The sequence below is a fragment of the Macaca nemestrina genome, chromosome 2 (genome assembly GCF_043159975.1).
Source record: "Macaca nemestrina isolate mMacNem1 chromosome 2, mMacNem.hap1, whole genome shotgun sequence".
In the NCBI taxonomy this organism is placed as follows: domain Eukaryota; kingdom Metazoa; phylum Chordata; class Mammalia; order Primates; family Cercopithecidae; genus Macaca; species Macaca nemestrina.
This window is the reverse complement of record NC_092126.1, coordinates 195,611,455-195,633,317: the sequence shown is the minus strand read 5'-3', so window position 1 is coordinate 195,633,317 and position 21,863 is coordinate 195,611,455. Positions and strand designations below refer to the sequence as shown.

Here is a 21,863-nt window from a genome sequence, read left to right as displayed (position 1 = left end):
CACCATCAAATGGCCTTTCTCTTAAAAGAGAAAGGATGTAAAATTCTTTTGTAAGAAATGAGAATATGGCCTTGTGAAAATTTTGTATTTGAGGCATACAGGTGTTAAGTGAGAGAGGAAGCAAAGGAGACAGGTTAGATCAATTGGCACAAGCTCATAATGGGCCCTGTGAGCCACGTTAATACACTTGGATTTATCTATAAGCAAAGAGATGACAGTTAAATCCCTCTATTTTTATTCACATGTAAGTCATGGAAAATCTTAGGCCAAAATAGATTTCCTGAAGTTTATAATTCTTATGAATTAAATGAAAGATCAGGCCATCTTATTTTCTGATGTTCATACCAGAAAACCTAAAAGTGTAGCTCTTTGGACAGCTAGAAAAACCCATGAATGATAATACTACTAATTCTGCACCATAATATTAAAACAAGAATTCTGAAACAAAGTGAAATGTCTGCTCTCTTCATGTTTTGTAATAATGACACAGCGCATCTCAATAAACCAAAAAAAAAAAAAAAAAAAAAAAAAAAAGAAAAGAAAAGAAAGAAAGAAAAGCAACTCTTAGAGGTAGTTATTTCAGGCTAAATATTATCAACCAGTCTCAAATTCCATTATGAGCACTGTAAAATACAGAATAAACTGTTTTCCCCTTTACATTGAATTTTAATAACTATCTCATATCTGTATTTTCAACTCCTTCCCTAGATATCTTACTATAGCCTTTTAAAGTTTGAAAATGTTTTCTTAAATATGTCCGTCTCTGAAATTTCATATCAATAATTTTTGATGAATGGAATTAAGTCCATTTTTTTCCTAGATGCATTTTTTTTTTAAAAAAAAACTGTCATAGTTATAAACACCTGTGTTTTCTGGCAGTGACCCAAAAATGCCAAGGGAGGTATACAAAATGCTGAGTAAATATTATGATTATATTAATACTATTTTGTATCTATTTTATTTTATTCACAAATAACATGCTACAATTTTTATGTTTATTGGCATTCTTTGTTTGTTCCTTTCTTTAACTTTTTGTCTATGTATTCAGCCGTTGCACAGTTACCCATTCCTGATCTCGTAACTGTAATCATTGTTAGACAGAGTAATGCAGTATGATGATAATTTCCTAACTTTAAATTTCCTGGCTTGTTGCATTTCCTTTTATGTTTAAGAACAATAGTATTTTGCTTAATTCAGTGCTTCCATTTAAAGAGTTAGAAAAACTGAGACATGTGTAATCTAGTCTTTTGAGGAATTCGAACTCAACCTACTTCAAAAATAGCCACTGACTGAGGTCTGTGTGGAGAACCTAATTGGTATGAGTGAAGCACAACAGGAGATAGCAGCTAAATTTGTATGCAAGAGTCAGGATAAGAGGTAGGACACTCGCAGTGAAAGCAGAAAACAGCAAGCCAACAGTTCAGGACTAGTCATTCAAATGGACTAAAGGTCAGTTCCTTTTGTCTACCTTTCTTACAGAGTTACTGAGAGGTGGGAGATGGAAGAAATGAATTTTTCATGAAATATACTGCCTGAGGAAAAGAAAAAAATAATGTCTATTCCATTGTGCATACCTAGAGCAAAGTGTAAGGCTCGTGGAGTACAAAATGTCATAGGCAAAGCTTGACTCTTTTTTCCATCATACAGTAGGGTGAATGAAGCTTGTCAGTGACTAATATTGCATCAACTTCTTGTGATCATAAATAAACCTGGATTATAAAGAAACATGAGAAAACATCTATTTAAGTCCAGGAAATGATTCAGAATTCCCTGTATGAAGTAAAATCTAGGATGTTTTAATACTCAAGGAAATAACCAGATGTCTGTTTTAATGCTTAGAAAGTTTATAATTGTCTAATTTCTTCTATAAGATAGATAATTAAATTTGAATTTATAAGATATAAATAGATGATATTTCAAAGAAGCTAATCAATAAATGTGTTCCTCATTTGCTGACCATACTCTAAGCAATTTCTGTGGGTCTGATTGTGATTTCTATGTTCCTCTTAGGTGGGGGAGAATAAATAAGGGTGGATAAAAGAAAGAAAGAAAACAGAGAACGGTGGTGAAAAAAACAAAGGAAGGAAGAGAGAAAAGAAAAAGAGGAAGAGAAGGAAGGGGAAAAACAAGACTGACTTTACAATATGAGATATACTATTATATATTGGTAAGCAATTGGAAAAATAAATATGTATAAATATAATGGATTAATTATATTTTAAACAATTACATTTAAATGTTACATTTAAAATTTTAGAATTATTAATCTGGCATAACTGTATATTTCTAGGTGTTATTTAAATAAACATAAATTTGTTCCAATTAACTTTTGTGATAGGTTACTCTACATTGACTCCTATCTTACATACCCATTTAACATTTTTTATTTTTTTTTTATCCTAATATAAATGAACTCTTCTGTGAGGTGCTAGATTTTCTCAAATATTAAACATTTTTATTCTTTTTGTTTTTTCCTTCTATCTCTTCCCTCTTATCTCCTTCTTACTTTGTAAATAATTTTTCTTCTTCATTCTTCTTTATTCTTTTACTTAATTATTTTTCTGTCTTTCTTATTTTCTTTCTTTCTTCTGATTACATGCAAAAGTGTACTTCTAGATCACCAAATGGGATTTCAAATTTTCCAATTGGAGGTCTTGGTAGGATTTTTGCTTACAAGTTTTTTAGGCAATAATCTATATTAACAAAATGAAAAAGAGGTAAAATGATTAAATGTCTACTTAATTGCAGATAATTAAATAGATAAATGAAGTTAATAGAAAAATAATTTGAAATAAAGAGCAGGTAAATTAAACATCACCTGTGTTTTACTAATTGCTATTGATGTTATTACCTAAAAAAGATAAGGAGCTGCAAACTTTGTCATTTTAGGGAGAACAATTGTGACGAATATAGGACACAGCTCTGTCATCCGAATTTGAATCCTTATTTTTTTTTCCTTTTTAAATTAAACACAGTGTCTTGCTGTGTTTCCCAGGCTGGACTCAAACTCCTGCGCTCAGGCTCCTGTCTTAGCCTCTCTAATAGCTAGGACTACAGGTGTTCACCACTGTACCCAGCTTGTGGATTTAAATCTTAGTTGAAGGAATTGCTTTAAGGATATAAGGTTAGGTTCTGTTTCAGGTAAATTTGGCAATCTTACCATGACAACGACAAACAAATATCCTGAGTTGGAAGTAGTGAAAAAGTTACAATCAATAAATATCAAATTATTACAATTAAAACAAGCACATAGTATCAAATTACAACAACTTTGATGCACTGTCAACCTTGTACCAGCTAGGAATGCAAAGGTACAGTTTCTGCATCTTCTATAGCACTTGAGTTAGACATTCCCCTAAGAGCTTTCTATACATGTATTCAGTCCATTTAATTGTAATGAATGGAATCTGAAGAAAATTACCTCAGTCTTAGAGCATAACTTACTTTGCACATTTAGAGAAGTTATGAAGTACCTGAATATGTGACATCGAAGGTGAGAAGCTCATTTTTACCACCATTTCCACATTTCAAAATAGGTAATCACAATTGAAGCTCCCACTTTCCACTTTGTGTCATGTGTACATCTCACCCGTTCTGGCTTCTAGCTGATGGATCTATAGGGAACACATTATGAAATATAAAATTGGATGCCGTTTTCCTATGAAATTATACTTTTACTTCTATATAGAAAAAATAAATATGATGTATGTGGTACTGTTATTCCACTTGTGCTGAGCAACTAATGTTAAAAATCTCAAGCATACAAAATTGGTTAAATCCGTGATTTGGTAGTTTTCTTTTATGTTTCTCTACCTCTAAAGTATTTTTTACTAGCTATATTCTTGATAATTTAAAAGTAGATATTAGGACTTTCTAAAAAAGATAGTCTTCTAAGAGTTTCTGTGGGTTAGAAACTTTTTTTTTTTTTTTTTGCTTTCTGATAATTCTTGAAAAAATATTAAACAATTTATCTCATAGAGTACTTTTAGGAAACTAAAATGTTATGATTTTTATTTTTAAGGAAATGATTATATTAGTAACTTTATTGATTAGACTACCATATAGCCTCTATGAGTCTATGACCTGCATGAATACAAGGATCCTGTCTCCTTCGCTGTATCTCAGATCCACTGACAGCACCTGGCATAGAGTAGGGGTATCCATTCATAGAACACAAGAATACAGTGGTACTCTACCTGTTTATATGTTTTCCTTTGTACACTTAATTTTGTGAGTGAGTTCATGAAATGTAATCTTTCATTCTCTTGTGTGTCTGTGTTGCTGGGAGACCCAGGTTATTGACTACAATTTGTTTTTGTTCTGAATAGAGCTGCAGAAACCAAATCCAACAACTTTTGGCAAGGAAGCTTCCTTTTATCATGCACCTCCCTCCCTTGGGACTTGTAGAGTCTTCTCTTCTTGGAAGGCCTACGCATTTGCAATTCTCTACACCTACTGTAGTCCCATGAGAAATATGTTATTTTCCCAAATTTCAACAAAGAAGTTGGAATGACATTTTATTTACTGACATTGACATTATTTTGCACTTCTTCCAACTCTCAAGAAAATAAGAACCACTTGATGGTAGCAATACCACTATCACTGCTGCTTCTGTAAATAATTATTTACAATAATTAACACAACTTAATCTGACTTTATCTAACATATCTTATTTTTAGCTTTTGAATACAATATTTACTTGGATTTATCTGAGTAATTATTTGAAAAAATATCCTCAGTTTGAAACATGGCTTATTGACTCCAGATATGTCATCATCAGAACTAACTCATGGAACTTTATTCTTAACCTTTCAATATTTCAGTTTTATTATAAAAGTAATAGTCAGTTTTGCTATGATACGTAATGGTACTTTTGATTAATAAATTACTGTACACATGTGCTGCTAAAGCTCTGCAACCCTAATTTATTTAGAACCTCTTTTTTCTTTCTCTCATGCTACAGAGGTTAAAAACGTTACTGATACACTGGGTTTCCCTAGTGAATACTCAAAACATTTTTAAAATCTGATTTAAAAATTATAGCATCATCCTGTATAATTTCTTTACTAATGTACATATATCCCCAATCCCTACACCAGGAATTGGCAAATATTTTCTGTCAAGGGCTAGAGAGTAAATATTTTAGACTTGCAGGACATACAATTTCTGCCACAACTACAACTCAGCCTTTGGAGCCTGGAAACAGCTACAAACAGTACATAAACAGATGATCATGGTTGTTTATTACTGTTTCTGGACACTTGTATTAGTTTGCTAGCGCTGCCATAACAAAATACCATATACTGTGTGGTGTAAACACAGAAATTTATTTTCTCCCAGTTTTGGAGGCCGGAAGTCCAAAATCAAGGTGTCAGCAGCAGGGTAGGTTTCTTCCGGGGCTTCTCTCCTTGGCTGTCAGGTGTGACTGCTTTTACTCTCCGCCCTCACATGGTCTTTCCTTTATGTCCACGCATCTGTGGTGGCATCTATTTGTGTGTCCTGATTTTTTATTATAAAGACATCAGTCAGATTGGATTAGGGCCCATTCTAAGGCTTCATTTTAACTTAATCACCTTTGAAAGTCCTTTCTGCAAATACAAGCACATTCTATGGTACGGGGTTTAGAGCTTCAACATATAAATTTTGGAGAAACACACATTCAGCTCCGAACAACACTGACATTTGTTACCACTTAATTTGATGCAGACCTATACCAATTACATGCAAACTTTCTACTTATGAACATATTAATATGATATTATAGAATTACAAAGCTGTATCTGCTTTAAATATTTACTACTTTTTATATAGAATGATATACTTTTCAAGACATTGGCCATAAGATTATCACATTCTTTCCATTTATATATTTTTATCATGTTGTGCTATAAGGATCCAACAATAATTAAAACATGATATCAGCTTTCTAAGTAGGAGAAACAGCCACAAAGATATGTACTTTAATATTATAGTGCAAATATAGATCTAAAAATGTTAAGATGCACACCAGAAACATACAAACTGTAGGTCAGATCTGTGGAAAGTTGACTGAAGAGGTAACATTGGAGAAAAACTTTAAAATAAAAAGCATTCTGGTTCATCATGACAAAATGTACACACACTTTCATGTCTCTTTCCACTAAAATTTCATGAGAAATAAAAAATAAAAATGTGATTTAACCTGTATTGAAAATATAAGAGGGGTGCTATAATTCCAAGGCAAAAAATATTCTCTGGAAGATACAATGCAAATGCCTGAGAAATCTACGACTCCAAGCCAGCAAAGCCCTGAAAAATGTAATGGCAAACTAAAAGACATTTTTGAAAGAAATGAAAGAAGACATAAATAAACAAAAGACATCCCACATTCAAAAATCATGAGAGACTTCATTATTTAGATGACAATATTCTCCAAATTGATGTATAAATTTAACATAATCCCTGTCAAAATCCTAGCTAGCCTTTTTTTTGGCAGGAATTGATAAGCTGATTTGACAATATGTATGTACAATGGATTCAAAATAGTCAAAGAAATCTTGAAAAAGAGCAATGTTAGAAACTGACAATTCCCAATTCCAAAGTTTATCACAAAGCTACTGCTATCAACACAACATGATATTGGAATAAAGGTAGATGTATAGATCAATGGAATGAAATTGAGAGCCCAGAAATTAATTAATTAATTAGATCATTAATGTAAGTAATTAGATTAATGATTAATTGATTTTCACAAGCATGCCAAGATAATCCAATGAGAAAGGAATGGTGCATGGACACCTGAATAACCATGTGCAACACAATAATGTTGACATGTTCTTTACATCCTGTAAAAAAAAAAATTCTACATGGATCATAGATGTAATTGTAAGAGCTAAAACTCTAAAACTCCTACAAGAATAAATAGGAGTAAATCATTATGATTTTGGTTTAGGGGATATTTTATACTACACCAAAAGCATAAATGACTATGGGTAAACAGATCATTGTACTTCATCAACATTTAAAAGTTAAGGCCACCATCAGGAAAGTGAAAAGACTAGGCATGCAATGCGAGAAAACCTTTGCAAATAGTATATCAGATAAGGAGCTTGTGACCAGAATATATAAAGAATTCTCAAAACTAAATATTAAAAATTAAAAATAAATTTGCCTGATTTCAAAGGGAGCAAGAATGTAAAGGATGTATTTCAACAGTTTTATTGATATATAATTACATACTCTACAATTAACCCAAAGTATACAACTCAATAGTTTTTAATATATACACAGTTATGTGCAAGCATTACACAATTTTATAACATTTTCACCACATCAAAATAAAACCCTGTAACCTTAGCTATTAGCTCCTAATCCTCTACCCTTCCTCAAGGTATGTATATTCTTAACAAACAAAAAACGTAAGTAAGCTGCTCTTAGTAATTTTATTACGTTATTCAAATTGTGAATTTATTCAGGTATGTAAATATATAAGTATGTATATATAAAAATAATATTAAACTGATATATATATAATAAAACATAACATCCAAATGGCATTATTTGGAATCAATATTTTGAAATATAATAACATAAAATTCTTAAAAAAAGAATGAACTTTGTTATGTTGATTGGAAATGTAAACATAAAGGCAGAATTATTTTAACGAAAATATATTTCCTGGAGTTGTTTATTGATATGTGCAAGAACAATGGTACCTCTATAGCAAAAAACAAACTGGGATCTAGGTGATTTTTTTAAATCTAATTTCAAATTTATTTTAGATTTAGGGAGTACATGTGAAGACTTGTTACACGAATGTATGGCATGATGTTGAGGTTTGGGGTACAAATTCTGTCATCCGGGTAGAGAGCATAGTACCTAATCGGTACTTTTTCAACCTACACCCCTCTCTCTCTCTCCCTCCTCTAGTATTCTGTTGTAACTATTGTTACCATCTTTTTGTCCATGTGTACTCAAAGTTTAGCTCCCACTTGTAAGTTAGAACATGTGGTATTTGGTTTTCTATTGCTGAGTTTGATTTTATTTGACTCTCAGCCTGAACATCTTTAATGTATACCAATGCTACTGATTTTTCTATGTTGATTTTGTATCCTGAAACATTACTGAAGTCATTTATCAGTTTTAGGAGCCTTTTGGCGGAGTTTTTAGAGTTTTACGAGTATAGGATTATACTGTCAATGAAGAGAGAAAATGTTATTTCAGTATTTTTATATTTGATAATGTGAATACAGGATAATGTACCTTTTAAAAATAGATGCATGCTAAAGAATTAGTGATGAAATATTATGATGTCAGTAATATTTTTCAAATCATTTTCTGACAAGTTCCAAGTAAATAGTAAGTTACATATGTAATTGCTATGCTATTTATCTCTGTACCTGTATGTATATATTTGTATGTAACACTACAGAAAAAAATACATAAGACATGGTAAATGTTAATAACTATTAAATATTACATTTACTATATTATTCTTTCTATGATTATTGCTTGCCATTTTGCATAATAAATATTTTTGAGCAGATATTGGCAATTTAATAAGTCATAAGAATAGCCATACAATTTTTTTAAAACAGAAATGAAACATAGCACTTATTTGTATTGCAGTGAATCTAGCATTAATGATAAAAAGAGTAGAAATTTATTAATTAAAATACAATTTTTATATAAGAGATGCTTTCAACAGAGCAACATTTTAAAGTGTTATTAAAGTTTTTCAAAGTATGGATACTCACTGGAAATGTTTCTTACTCCAAGAGTCAACTGAGGTAGTAAACAAAGCAAGTGGCTACATAAGGAAGTAGGAAGTTAGACCAAATTATATTTTCTGACAACATGGCATGAAAATGCTTGTAAAAGATTGTGGCCACTTGCCTTTTCTTTCCACCTTTGTTCTATTATTTTTAAACTGTAAATCTTATCATCTTTCCTGAAAAATATAATATTAAAGTATTAAATCTTATTTGTTGCTTTAAAAAGTGAATGGATTGTTTTATTAAAAAGACACACACTGTTTTAAGAACTTCTGCACAGCAAAAGAAACTGTCATCAGAGTGAGCAGGTAACCCACAGAATGGGAGAAAATTTTTGCAATCTATTCAACTGACAAAGAACTAATATCCAGAATCTACAAAGATCTTAATCAAATTTAAAAGAAAAGAAACAAACAACCCCATCAAAAGGTGGGCAAAGGATATGAACAGACACTTTTCAAATGATGACTTTATGCCACCAACAAACATATGAAAAAAATTTCTTCATCACTGGTTATTAGAGAAATGAAAATCAAAACCACAATGAGATATCACCTCATGCCAGTTAGAATGGCAATCATTAAAATCTCAAGAAACAACAAATGCTGGAGAGGATGTGGAGAAATAGGAACACTTTTACAATGTTGGTGGGAGTGTCAATTAGTTTAACCATTGTGGAAGACAGTGTGGTGATTCCTCGAGGATCTAGAACCAGAAATACCATTTGACTCAACAAGCAATACCCAATACACTGGGTATACACCCAAAGGATTATAAATCATTTTACTATAAAGACATATGCACATGTATGTTTATTGTGGCACTATTCACAGTAGCAAAGACTTGGTGGCAACCCAAATGTCCATCAGTGATAGACTGGATAAAGCAAATGTGACACATATACACCGTGGAATACTATGCAGCCATAAAAAGGATGAGTTCATGTCCTTTTCAGGGACATGGATGAAGCTAGAAACCATCATTCTCAGCAAATTAACACAGGAACAGAAAACCAAACACTGCATATTCTCATAAGTGGGAGTGGAACAATGAGAACACATGGACATGGGGAGGGGAACATCACACACTGAGGTCTGTGTTGCGGTGGGGGTCTTGGGGAGGGATAGCATTAGGAGAAATACCTAATGTAGATGATGGGTTGATGGGTGCAGCAAACCACCGTGGCACGTGTATACCTATGTAACAAACCTGCACGTTCTGCACATGTATCCCAGAACTTTAAATATAATAATAAAAAAAAGAACTTCATGAAGGCTGTTTACTAGAAACATGTATAAACAATATGATGATGCTGTAAATAACAAAGACTCCCCTCTTTATTTGGCCTTATTAATATTATATTGTGCATATATTGCACTATTTTTCATTCATTCATTTACTAACTGATAAATATGCGGTTGATTCCACATCTTGGCTATTATGAATACCAATTCAGAAACAGGGTGGGTACAGATACCTTTTCAACATACCGATACCATATTTTTGGGATATGTGTCCTGAAATACGATTGCTGTATCATACTGTAGTGCTACTTTGAAGTTTTTGAGGAACCTCTATACTGGTTTCCATAATGGATTTGCTAACTTACATTCCTACCAAGAGTTTACAAAGCTTCCTTTTTCTCCACATCGTTTCCAACACATGTTATCATTTGTCTTTTTGATAATAGCCATTCTAACAAGTGGGAGGTGGTATTTCATTGCAATTTTAACTTACATTTCCCTGATGAATAGAGATGTCGACCATTTATTCATATACTTGTTGGCTATTTAAGTATTTTCTTTTAAGCAATGTCTATTCAGGTGTTTTGCCCATTTATTACATTTATTATTTCTATTTTTTGCTATTTAGTTATTTCAGTTCCTAATATATTTTGGATATTAATTCCTTATGAGATGTATGGTTTGCAAAAATTTTCTGTCATTACATAGGAGGCTCTTTACTCTGTTAATGTTTCCTTTTGCTGTGCTTCTTAGTTTGATATAATCTGATTGTCTATATTTGTTTTTGTTGTCTGTCTTTTAGGGGTCATAGCCAAAACTTCATTGCCCAGACCAAGGCCAAGATCTATGTCCCTTATGATTTTTTTCTGGTGGTTTTAGAGTTTCAGGTCTTTTGTTTAAGTCTTTAACCCTTTTTGAGTGATTTTTTAATATGGTGTGAGATAAAGATCCATTTTTATTCTTCCCAATGTGAATATTCAGGTTTTCCAACATCATTTATTAAAGAACTTGTCCTTTCCTAATTTTATGTCCTTGGCACCTTTGCTGAAGATCAATTGACTGTAAATATTTGGATCTATTTCTAACTCTCCTGATTCCATTGGCCTAAATGTCTGTTTTTATGCCAGTACCATACTGCTTTGATTACTATAGCTTTAAACTATGATTTTAAATCAGGTAGTGTGATGCCTCCGGCTTTATACTTTTTGTCCCAAATCATTTTGTCTACTCCAGGTCTTTTGTGGTTTTGTGCAGATCTTAGATTTTTTTTTTCCATTTCTATGAAAATGTCATTGTAACTTTGTCATTGTGATTGCATTAAATATGCAGATTGTTTTGGGTAGTATGGACATTTTAACAATATCAGTTCTTCCAATTCATGCACGTGGGATGTCTTTCCACTTGTTTGTGTCTCCATTAATTTCTTTCATCAGTGATTTTCAGTTTTCATTGCACAAATGCTTCATCTCCTTGGTTAAATTTATTTCTAAGTATTATAGGTTTTGTTGATGCTATTGTAAGTAAGATTGCTTTCTTGATTTTTTGGATAGTTTGCTCTTAGTGTATAAAACTGCTATTGATTTTTATATGTTGATTTTGTATGCTTCAACTTTATTGAATTTATTTGTTTTATTAGGTTTTTGATGGAATCTTTAGGGTTTTCTATATATAAATTCATGTCATCTACAAACAGAGATAATTTTACTTCTCTCAAACTTGAATACTTTTTATCTCTGTTACATACTTCCTATGGCTAGGAATTGTAGTACTATATTGAATAGAAATGGCTTGAGTGGGCATCCTTCCTTGTTTCTGATCTTAGAGAATAGGTTTACAGCTTTTCACTGTGCAATACAATATCAGCTACTAATATGTCATATATGACCTTTATTATATTGAAATATATTTATTATATATCTAATTTCTTATAAGTTTTTAAAATAAAAAAGTGTTGAATTTTGTCAATTCCTTTTTCTGTATCTATTGAGATGATCATATGATTTATATCCTTAATTTTATTAATGTGATATATCACGTTTATTCCTTTCATATGTTTGATTACTCTTGCATGAAAGAATAAATCCCACTTGATCATGGTGGATAATTATTTTAATGTGTTATTGAATGTGGTTACCAGTATTGTGTTGAAGACTTGCACCTCTGTTCATCAGAAATATTAGCCTTTAATTTTCTTTTTTTGTAGTATCCTTTTCTGGGTTTAGAAGTAGGGTAATGCTGATCATGTAAAATGAGCTTGGAAGTATTGTCTCCTCTTCAGTGTTCTGGAAATACTTAAGAAATATTAGTGTTTCTTGTTTTTTTGAATGGTTAGTAGACTTCAGCAGTGAAGCTTTCAGGTCCTGGGCTTCTCTTTCTTGGCAGCTTTTGATTAGTGATTCACTCTTTACTAGTTATTAGTCTGTCCAGATTTTCTAATCTTTCATGATTCAGTTTTGGTAAGGTATATGTTTCTAAGAATGTATCCATTTCTTCTAGGTTATCTAATTTAATGGCATATTATATGTGTGTAGGGGAGTGTAATATATATATGGTAGTCCAGCCTTATCGCCCTGATCTACAGGGATTATGTTCCAGGCTCCTTAGTGGCTACCTGAGACTGTGGATCATATCAAACCCCAAACACTATGTTTTTTAGCTATAGAATAGTTGGCAGGGAGCATATACAGTGTGGATACACTGCATAAAGTTATCATTCATGACCTGGGCAAGTAAGGGTGGGACCACATAAGATTTTACCAGCTACCCAAATTGGTGCTCAATGTGAAACATAAATTGTTTATTTATGAATTTTAAAAAATATTTTTAAATCCTGGTTGACCACGTGTTGTATTCTCTTTAGTGTTGATGTAACAGAACACTTGAGGCTAGGTAAATTACAAATAAAAGGGATCTACTTGGCTCAAAATTCTGACGGCTGTAAAATCCAGAGAATGGCACCAGTATCTGTTTTGCTTCCAATAAAAGCCTCATCCTGCATCACAACATGACGGAGAAGCAGAAGGAGAATTGGTGTGTGCAAAGAGACCAAACAGGAGGGAGAGTCTGCTTCATAACAACCCACTGTCACGGTAACGAATTCAGCTTCAGGACAGTGAGAACTCATTGACTACTACAAGACTGTTTTAATACCTTCATGAGGGAGGATTCCTTATGATCCAAACACCTCTTAAAGGCTGCACCACTTCCCAACACTCTTAGATTGGCAATTAACTTCAACATGAGTTTTGTGGGGAAAAATTATATGCAAACCATAGCACTGCCAGTAACTGAAGAAACACAGAAAGCAGAACTATCACTAATGGGGGAAAATGCAGACATAGACATACACAGTGGAATAGAATTCTTCTCAGACTCAAAAGAGAAGAAAACCCTATCATTTGCAAAAACATAGATAAAACTGGAGGACACTACATTACATTTTTCTCAGTGAGATAAGCCAGGCAGAGAAAGACAAATGTTGCATAATCCCACATATGTGTGGAATTTGAAAAAGTCAGACTCACGGAAGATGAGAGTAGAACAGTAATTACCAAGGGTAAGGGTAGAGCAGGAGAAGGATCAGAGGAATGGAAAGATGTTGGTCAAAGTATACTAAGTTTCAGAAAGATAGAAAAATGTCTGAAGATCTATTTTGTGTGGGGTGACTATTGTTATGAATAATGCATTATATTCTTGAGAATTGCTAAGCAAGTAGGTCTTTAATGTCTTCATCACAAAAAGCATAGCAAGTACATGAGATGATGGATGTTTACTAGCTTGATTGAATCATTTAAAAATATTTACATGTATCAAAAATACCATTCTACACCCTAAATATATATAAGTTTTTCTCAGAGCTGTGACGAAGGTGCCAAATGGGACTGAAATCATATCAAGCCTCAAGTGAGGGCGGATTTTCATCAATGCTCATAACTTGTTGTTAAGATACCTTTCTTCTCAGGTTAGACTAGTGCCTCAGCTTCTTGTTGATTGTCTCTCAGTGGCCTTACTCTGTTTCCTTCGCCATGAGATTCTCTATGGGATACCTTAGAACATGGATGTTTTCTTCATTAGAATAAGCAACAAGCAAGCAAGAAGAGTTAGAAAGAGAGTGGGGACAAGACTGAAGACAGCCTTTATTTTTATTTATTTATTTATTTATTTATTTATTTATTTATTTATTTATTGATACAGGGTCTCGCTCTGTCTCCCAGGCTGGAGTGCAGTGGCTCCATCATGGCTCACTGAAGCCTCCACCTCCCAGGCTCAGGTAATACTCCTGCCTCAGACTCCAGAATATCTAGTACTATATGCACACACCACCATGCTTTGTTAATTAATTATTTATTTATTTATTTTTAGTATACACAGAGTCTTGCTACGTTGCCCAGGCTGCTCTCAAACTCCTGGGCTCAAGTAATCCCCTGCCTTTATTCCCCAAAGTGCTGGGATTACAGGCATGAGCTACTATGCCCAGCATATAGTCTTTTTTATAAATCTCAGAAGTGACATCTAATCACTTTTGTGTTTTTCTGCTATTGTTAGCAATGCATTAGGTGTTGGTCACTCTCAAGGGCATGTGATTATACCAGAGCATGAATATCAGAAAGAGGCAGGGATCACTGGAATTCAGTTTAGAAAGATGCCTACTGTTGGTAACAAGTTTAAAAACAAAATTTAAGAATTTTGTTTTGTTCCTAAAAAAAGGTAACAAAACATAAAAAAAGGAGAAATAGGATACTTAAATAGAACAATAAACATACAAGATATTTCAAATGTGATTATTAATATTATTAGATTGGTGTTTCATAATTTCTTTCTGTCTTAAGAGACCAATATTTTGGTTATTTAAACTTTCCAGACTATAAATAAATAACGTATTTTTGTAATTGTATCTAATAAACCTAGAGTGACCTATTGCATCATTTGATTTTACTTACTATATTGTCCCTGCTATTCTTTATGATTATCTGTTCATACATTTTACTCACACATTGGTTTAGTTGTTTCCTTTCTCCCTACATAACAATTGAGTTCAATGTACTCTTCCCTGAAAATGCTTCTTCAAACAGTATGGTTTCAGTGAACGTTATATATATTATTACCTGTGTCACCAATTATCATCTCCTGCCCTCAGTCACCAAGATAAACATAGAATATAAAAAGGGCAAGTAAAAGACTATAACCTTTCTTTAAGCTGTGTCAATTTAGTGCTGACTTGCTAGAAGAATTATCTGTGCTTCCTCTTTACAACTTCAGCTACACGAATTTGGTTTCCATTATTTGCAATTAGAGAATTCTGACTGGTATAACATCTAACACCCTTTCAGTTTCATCACCACTTCAATGCCAATGATACTTGTTTGCACAACAGCCTCTCCCATAGTCCTATAAGACTTGCACAATTTTGGTTATACAATAGAACTAACATCTGGGTAAATGCGTCATTGGCTTTAGGGCAGGACTAATAGGGAATACAAAGTAGGGAGTAAACATTGTATCTCAGAATGCATGATTTAGAGGAAGCAGAACATAGGATTGTGCTTCACGGACTCATTGTAAGGCAACAGAGTCTCTATGCATACAGATAATTTAGATGATTCAATCAATACCACAGATAGAAGGAAGATAGGGAAAACTACAGAAACTGGAAAAACAGAAGGTTTTAATCTCTTTCCAGAATTTTTAACCTTTATTAAGCAAGAGACTGGGACAAAACCCAATGATAATAACTGGTAAGAGCAGAGCTATAGAAAATATGACATATTATCATTTACTTGTCCTATTGTACCCCCAGACTGGTGGTATTGTCAGGAGCAATATTTATTTATTAAGTTATTAATAAAAGGCCCTTTTGGTATGCTTCCTTAGGATTATAGAGAATAGCGATTTCCATTGTAGTAAAGATTAGGTGTAATTATGTCTCTTAATATCTTCTTACTTTGGATTGTTATTCTTTTTTCCTTGACAGTTCACTAGTTACCTTAAAGAGTTAGTAAATTATGTATATACAAGGCATTCTAGTATTATGTCACATTTACAGATACTTAAGGCATAAGTAATTAGATGAAATTGTATGACTTTTTGACAATTAATTTACTAAGGCATTTGTTGAGTTGATAAGATTATTGTATGTAAGTTAGTTTTTTGAACTTTAGCAGTACTTGATTTTATTAAAAATTGCATTATTTTTATTTTGAAAGTTCTAATATACCATTTTATATTGGTTTTGTTTATTATCATTGAAAAACATTGTATAACATTGCGTCCCATTAATATATTAACTAATCTATCAAGAATTGTATTTCATGATTTTCTTTTAATTTATATGACTGCAACCTTATATATGAAGTTACTGAAAAGAGAAGAGTAAACCAAATATAGGATAGCTTGTAATCTCAGTAAAGATAATGTTTCATAATAGCCTTAGTATTACTTAAGTATGTAAGATTTAATACTAAACTTATCCACTAAGATGTGAATAAATATTAAAGTAAGTAAGCAAATGATAAAGCATCTAGACTTTATTTAGAATTATTTCAGTTATAATCTTGTGATATATCTACTCCTTGAAACTGTGTCTAGTTATTTTCCTTTCACATTAAAACTATATCCACCATTTTATTTGCTTGTTAACATTTGTGAGTTAGTTTTCCTAACAGTTCAGCAGAGAAAGTAGTATAAAATGCATTAAATAAAAATAGTTATAGGAAATATCAACTACTTAAAAATTTTTCTACTTACAAAATCAATTAATTCTTATGTATTTGTGAAATATTAATTTCTGCCAATAGACAGAAAAATGCATTGAGAGTTTTGGTTAGGATTATTTAGGAATTAGTCTGTTTACTAGCATAGTTCTGTGACTTACCATAACCAGAACCAAAAATGATACAAAACTTGTTTAGCCCAAACACATCCATGATTTGAAATCAACACAATGCCACAGGATATATAGTACTTATCATCTAAGATTTGCCATGGGTCAGGAGCCTGACAAATTTGAACTGGGTCCTCTGTTCAGGATCCAACAAGGCTGAAATTAAGTGTTGACTGGGTATGTTCTTTTTCTCAAGAGAAAAACTTTCTCAGGTTGTTGGAAGGAATTGTTTCCTTGCTGTTATGTGACTGATATTCTCAATTCCTTTTAATTTTATTTTAGTTTTTTAAATTTTATTTTAATAATATGTAATAACATACATATGTATGGGTTACATGTGAGTGTTACATGTTAAGAATGTGTAATGATTAAGTCAGGGTAAGTGAAGTATCTTTCACCTTGAATGTTTACCATTTGTATGTCCTGGTATCATTTCAAGTTTCCTATTCTAGTTACTTTGAAATATACATAATATTGCTGCTAAGTCATCTTAGTCGGCTATCAAACATTAGAATTTATTTCTTCTATCTGACTGTGTTTTACCTATAACCAACTGTATTAGCTCACTTTCCCACTGCTGATAAAGACATACTTGAGGCAGGGAAATTTACAAAAGGAAGAGGGTTATTGGACTTATAGTTCCACATGACTGGGGAGGCCTCACAATCATGGCGAGAGGCAAGGAGGAGCAACTCATATCCTTCATGGATCGCAACAGGACATAAAAAGAGCATGTGTAAGGAAACTCCCATTTTTAAAACCATCACATCTCGTGAGACCAGTTCACTATCACGAGAACAGCATGGGAAAGACCCGCCCCCATAATTCAGTCATCTCACGCTGGGTTTCTCCCACAACATGTGGGAATTATGAGGACTACAAGATGAGATTTGGGTGGGGACACAGAGCCAAACCATATCACCAACCTATCTTCATCCACCCAGACTCCCCTCCTACCGCGTCTCTGGCATCCATTGTTCTATTCTCTATGTCCATGAGATCAAATTTTTAGCTCCCTCATAGCAGTAAGAACACACCCATTTATTATTATTATTATTATTTCCTTATAATAGTTGTGAACAGGAGACTGCTTTCAGTTTCCAGGCATCACACACTGGTTCTTGCCACATGACCCCCACTCCCATTGTTTCTCTCACACTTTCAATATTTTCCCTTAGTGAAGGACGAGTTCCTTTTATTTACTTATGTGTTCGTTTATTATTTATTTTAATTTTATTTTATTTTTGAGACAGGGTCTCGCTCTGTCACTCAGGCTGGAGTACAGTGGTGGATTCTTAACTCCCTGCAACCTCTGTCTCCCAGGTTCAAGCAATTCTCCTTCTCCCAAGTACCTGGGATCACAGGCATGCACCATCAGGCCCAGCTAATTTTTTATATTTTTAGCAGAGATGGTGTTTCACCATGTTGGCCACACTGGGCCTGAAATCCTCACCTCAAGTTATCCGCCTGCCTCGACTTCCCAAAGTATTGAGATTATGGGTGTGAGCTACCACACCTGGCCTCCAGTTTCTTTTAAAGACTCACCTGATTGGATCAGTTCTACCCAAGATAAACTCCTTTTATATTATCTCAATGTCAGCTAATTTGGGATATTAACTATATCTATGAAATCGCTTTAATTCTGCCTACATTCAAAGGGAGGGGATAATCCAGGGGGTGTAAACCAAAACATAGGAGTCTTGGGAGACAATTCAGAATTTTCCCTTCCTTGGTGGTTTTGCTAATAGAGCTTGGAAGTTTTGCCTTCCTCAGTGGTTTTGCTGATAGAGCTCGGTGGTTTTGCTGATAGAGCTAGGAGAATCCAAAAGGAAAGTTGAAAAAAAAGCAAATACCCTTACTTCCTTATTACAAAGAATTGTGTGCAATAATTTTGAAGCACTAACATATATAAAACATTTTAAATTATTTTTCCACCATTCTTGTATAATATAGTCAGTGGCCTAAATGTTTCAAGATACACAGGTATCGGAAAGTCTTAGTTCATGCCCAGTAAACTCTATACACAAAATTGGGTATCTCATTATCTGCTTGATCATGGAAATGAAAATTCCCCATTAGAGGTTCAAAAATCAAAAAGGTTTCTCTGTTAAGTTCTAATCTTCTTTCTGAAAAGAAGCGTCTGTTTAGATAATATAATAATAATAATATATTATACAGTTTCATATTCCCTTGACTTTGCCTACAGAAAACTCTAACTCATCTTTCTCCTTAGCCACTAAATCTTCATAAGCCTCTTATAAGATATTTATTTTTTACTCCTTCATCTAGTTCTCATCTAATTTCCAAAGTAGTGCATATTTATGAATTGTTTAATTATTTACAAATATAGAGATAATACATACACCTCTGTTACTGCACACTGTCTTACTGGGAAATGTCAAAACTATATTTTAAAATAGAAATTACATCTTCTGAAGTAGAAGACTAATTGTTGAACCGCCATACAAGAATGAATGCAGTTTGGGACTTCATGATAGGTGGGTTCTGAGAAAGTTCTTTTTATGATTTGGAGGGAGTCCCATCCATTGGGCTGGGAATGGTGGGTCAATTATTACCCTTAAAGAGGAAATAGAAAAAATTGAAGTACAAGGCAAGGACTGAATAATAAAAAATCTTTAAAGTGATTTGTTTTATAAAATAAAACTATATTTGCTTGTACCAAAATTAATAACACTATGGCTTATTAAATTATTGAACTAATTTTTAATTATCAGAAAATAATTAAAAATAAAATATTATGTCAGGTTATTTCAATAAGGTATATGTTTAAAGGAGCAGGAATAAAATAAAAAATATGTTTCATTAAGTTATCCTCAAATCTTATAAAAATCTTTATGTTGGAGATTATTCAAAGGAGATTTTGAAAAGAATAACTTTTTTTAAAAAATGAGCTTTTTAATTTTATGACTATAAAAATATTGGGAATAGTAATTTTTAATTGTTCATAAGAGATTTTGATTTGCTTTATAAATCATATGATTTTAAAAAATTCAATTAATATTAAATATTAGCCAGGATTTTTAAAATTTCAGAATACACTGAAGAAACTACTTCTTATTGTGATCTGGCACTTTATAGATATTCTATTCACATTCTATCTTTTATAATTGCTTGGCAGTTAAATACAAGTTTGACAATATGTAAAAGCTATACCAGATAATGCTGTGCATTTATAGTTAACTATGTAATTTTAAGTGATCAAAATATTGTCCATGACTATGCTCAATTAAAATCTAAACATTAATTGTATTAATATATGCTTAATTTATTAGTGGTTGGGCCTAGGTAGCTAGGAATTTATCATTTTGTTTATATTGCCATCTGTTCTAATTACATATCCAAGGTTATTGGACATTATCCAAAAATGTGTAGCGACTGTGGACCTAAAAAAATTAGCTGAATTCTTTTACTAAACAAATAATGATTTAACGATTTAAAATACAGCACTCTTTCAGAGTAAAAAAATATATAAACTAGCAAATGAATTTTGGCTATTCATCTAGGAGACCGGTTTCCCTGAAATTATTTTTAGGGGAAAATCTCATATTCACTTAATTGCATATAACAAGAGTGTAAAAAAGGAGAAATTAGTAAACATGTTTTTCTCACCTCTTTAGTTTTAGTTTCAAAATTTAAGTTTCACACTCATAAAATCTGCATGTTCTTTGGGTGCTTGCTATCACGTTTAAATATTCTGAAGTAAAATTATGAAAAGACTCTTATTTAATGTAAATGACTAGTCTTCATCCTTGTGAGTTTCCCTGTGTTTTGATCATCATTGTCATTTTCTGAACATCTGTTTATTCTGTCACATTAATTGAGGATATTGGCCACTGTCATCTTCCCTCTCCATTTTAAGTACCATCCTTCTTCCTTAATGATTACAGTTTCTATGAGAATAGCCTCTATTACCATTTATTTCTTTTAAGGTCAATCTCTCTATTTGTGAGCATTAAGCAGGAAGTGGTAATCCTGCTCAGCCTCACTCTGCCACCATCTCCATGCATATTAGTCAGGATCCAATCTCTATGAGGTAGAAACCACACAGTAACTGGAAGAGTTTAATATAAAGAACTATTGACTATAGTAAGGGATTGGAATAATGAGGAATTGGCTACTGAGAAGTAAAGAGAACTCTAAAGAACACAGGAATAGCATATTGACATGCAGCTACTACCCTTAGAGCTGAGAGAGAGCACCCATGGAAGAGGATACTCCAGGACAAGATCCAGATCTTGTTGAAGAAGCACAGCCTTGGCCACTGAGGGGCAAATTCACAGGGCTGCTGCCTGAAGAAATTTGTGGAAAAGTGTCCTCCAGAATTTGCCATAAGTCAACTCCTTATAGCGTTAAGGAAAGCTCCTCACTGGAAAATGTATTATCAGACGGATTTCTTTAGGAAACTACCGAAAGGGGATTTGCATTCAAGTATTACTACCCAATAAACAATGGAATACAATAATGATTTAGGTTATTGAAATTCTTTGCAAACTATGGCAGAATGTATGATATACTTGAGCGTATTTCAAAATGTCAAATTAACCAATACAGAAAACTATAATCTGATTGTCTATACAACATAAAAACCAAGTCCTTGATTTTTCCTGTCAATCAATAAATCAGTCATTTCTATGCACTCAATTGGCATTTAAAAAATTGTCATGTAATTACATCAAAATCATCAAATAATTATATCATATAAACAGGGAATTAGATGACATTTTAAAAAAAAGACAATTATGTAACAAAATACAAAGATTTCAGGAGGTGTCATTCTCCTTAAAGTCTAAAAGTCTGAAAGCAGGAAAAAAATAAAATTGCGTTTAGTTGACTTTCTACTTTTTTTTTTTTAAATCCTTTGGTTTTAGTTTAGACTATATTGTTTCATAACTTCAATATGTTTGACCCTAGCTCCAATGTGGGAGTTGGCGAGATGAGAAACTTCAAACTGTGATTTTGAAACCC

The 21,863-nt window shown here is 32.6% G+C and overlaps 1 long non-coding RNA gene across 1 annotated transcript; it reads left to right on the top strand.

The window, feature by feature from the left end:
- The first annotated feature begins 1,353 nt into the window (after positions 1-1,353).
- LOC139362088 (uncharacterized) lies at positions 1,354-14,720 on the top strand. Its single transcript, XR_011620427.1, has 3 exons — positions 1,354-1,449; positions 2,011-2,167; positions 14,192-14,720. It is a non-coding gene; the product is annotated as an uncharacterized lncRNA (long non-coding RNA).
- Positions 14,721-21,863: the final 7,143 nt, after the last annotated feature.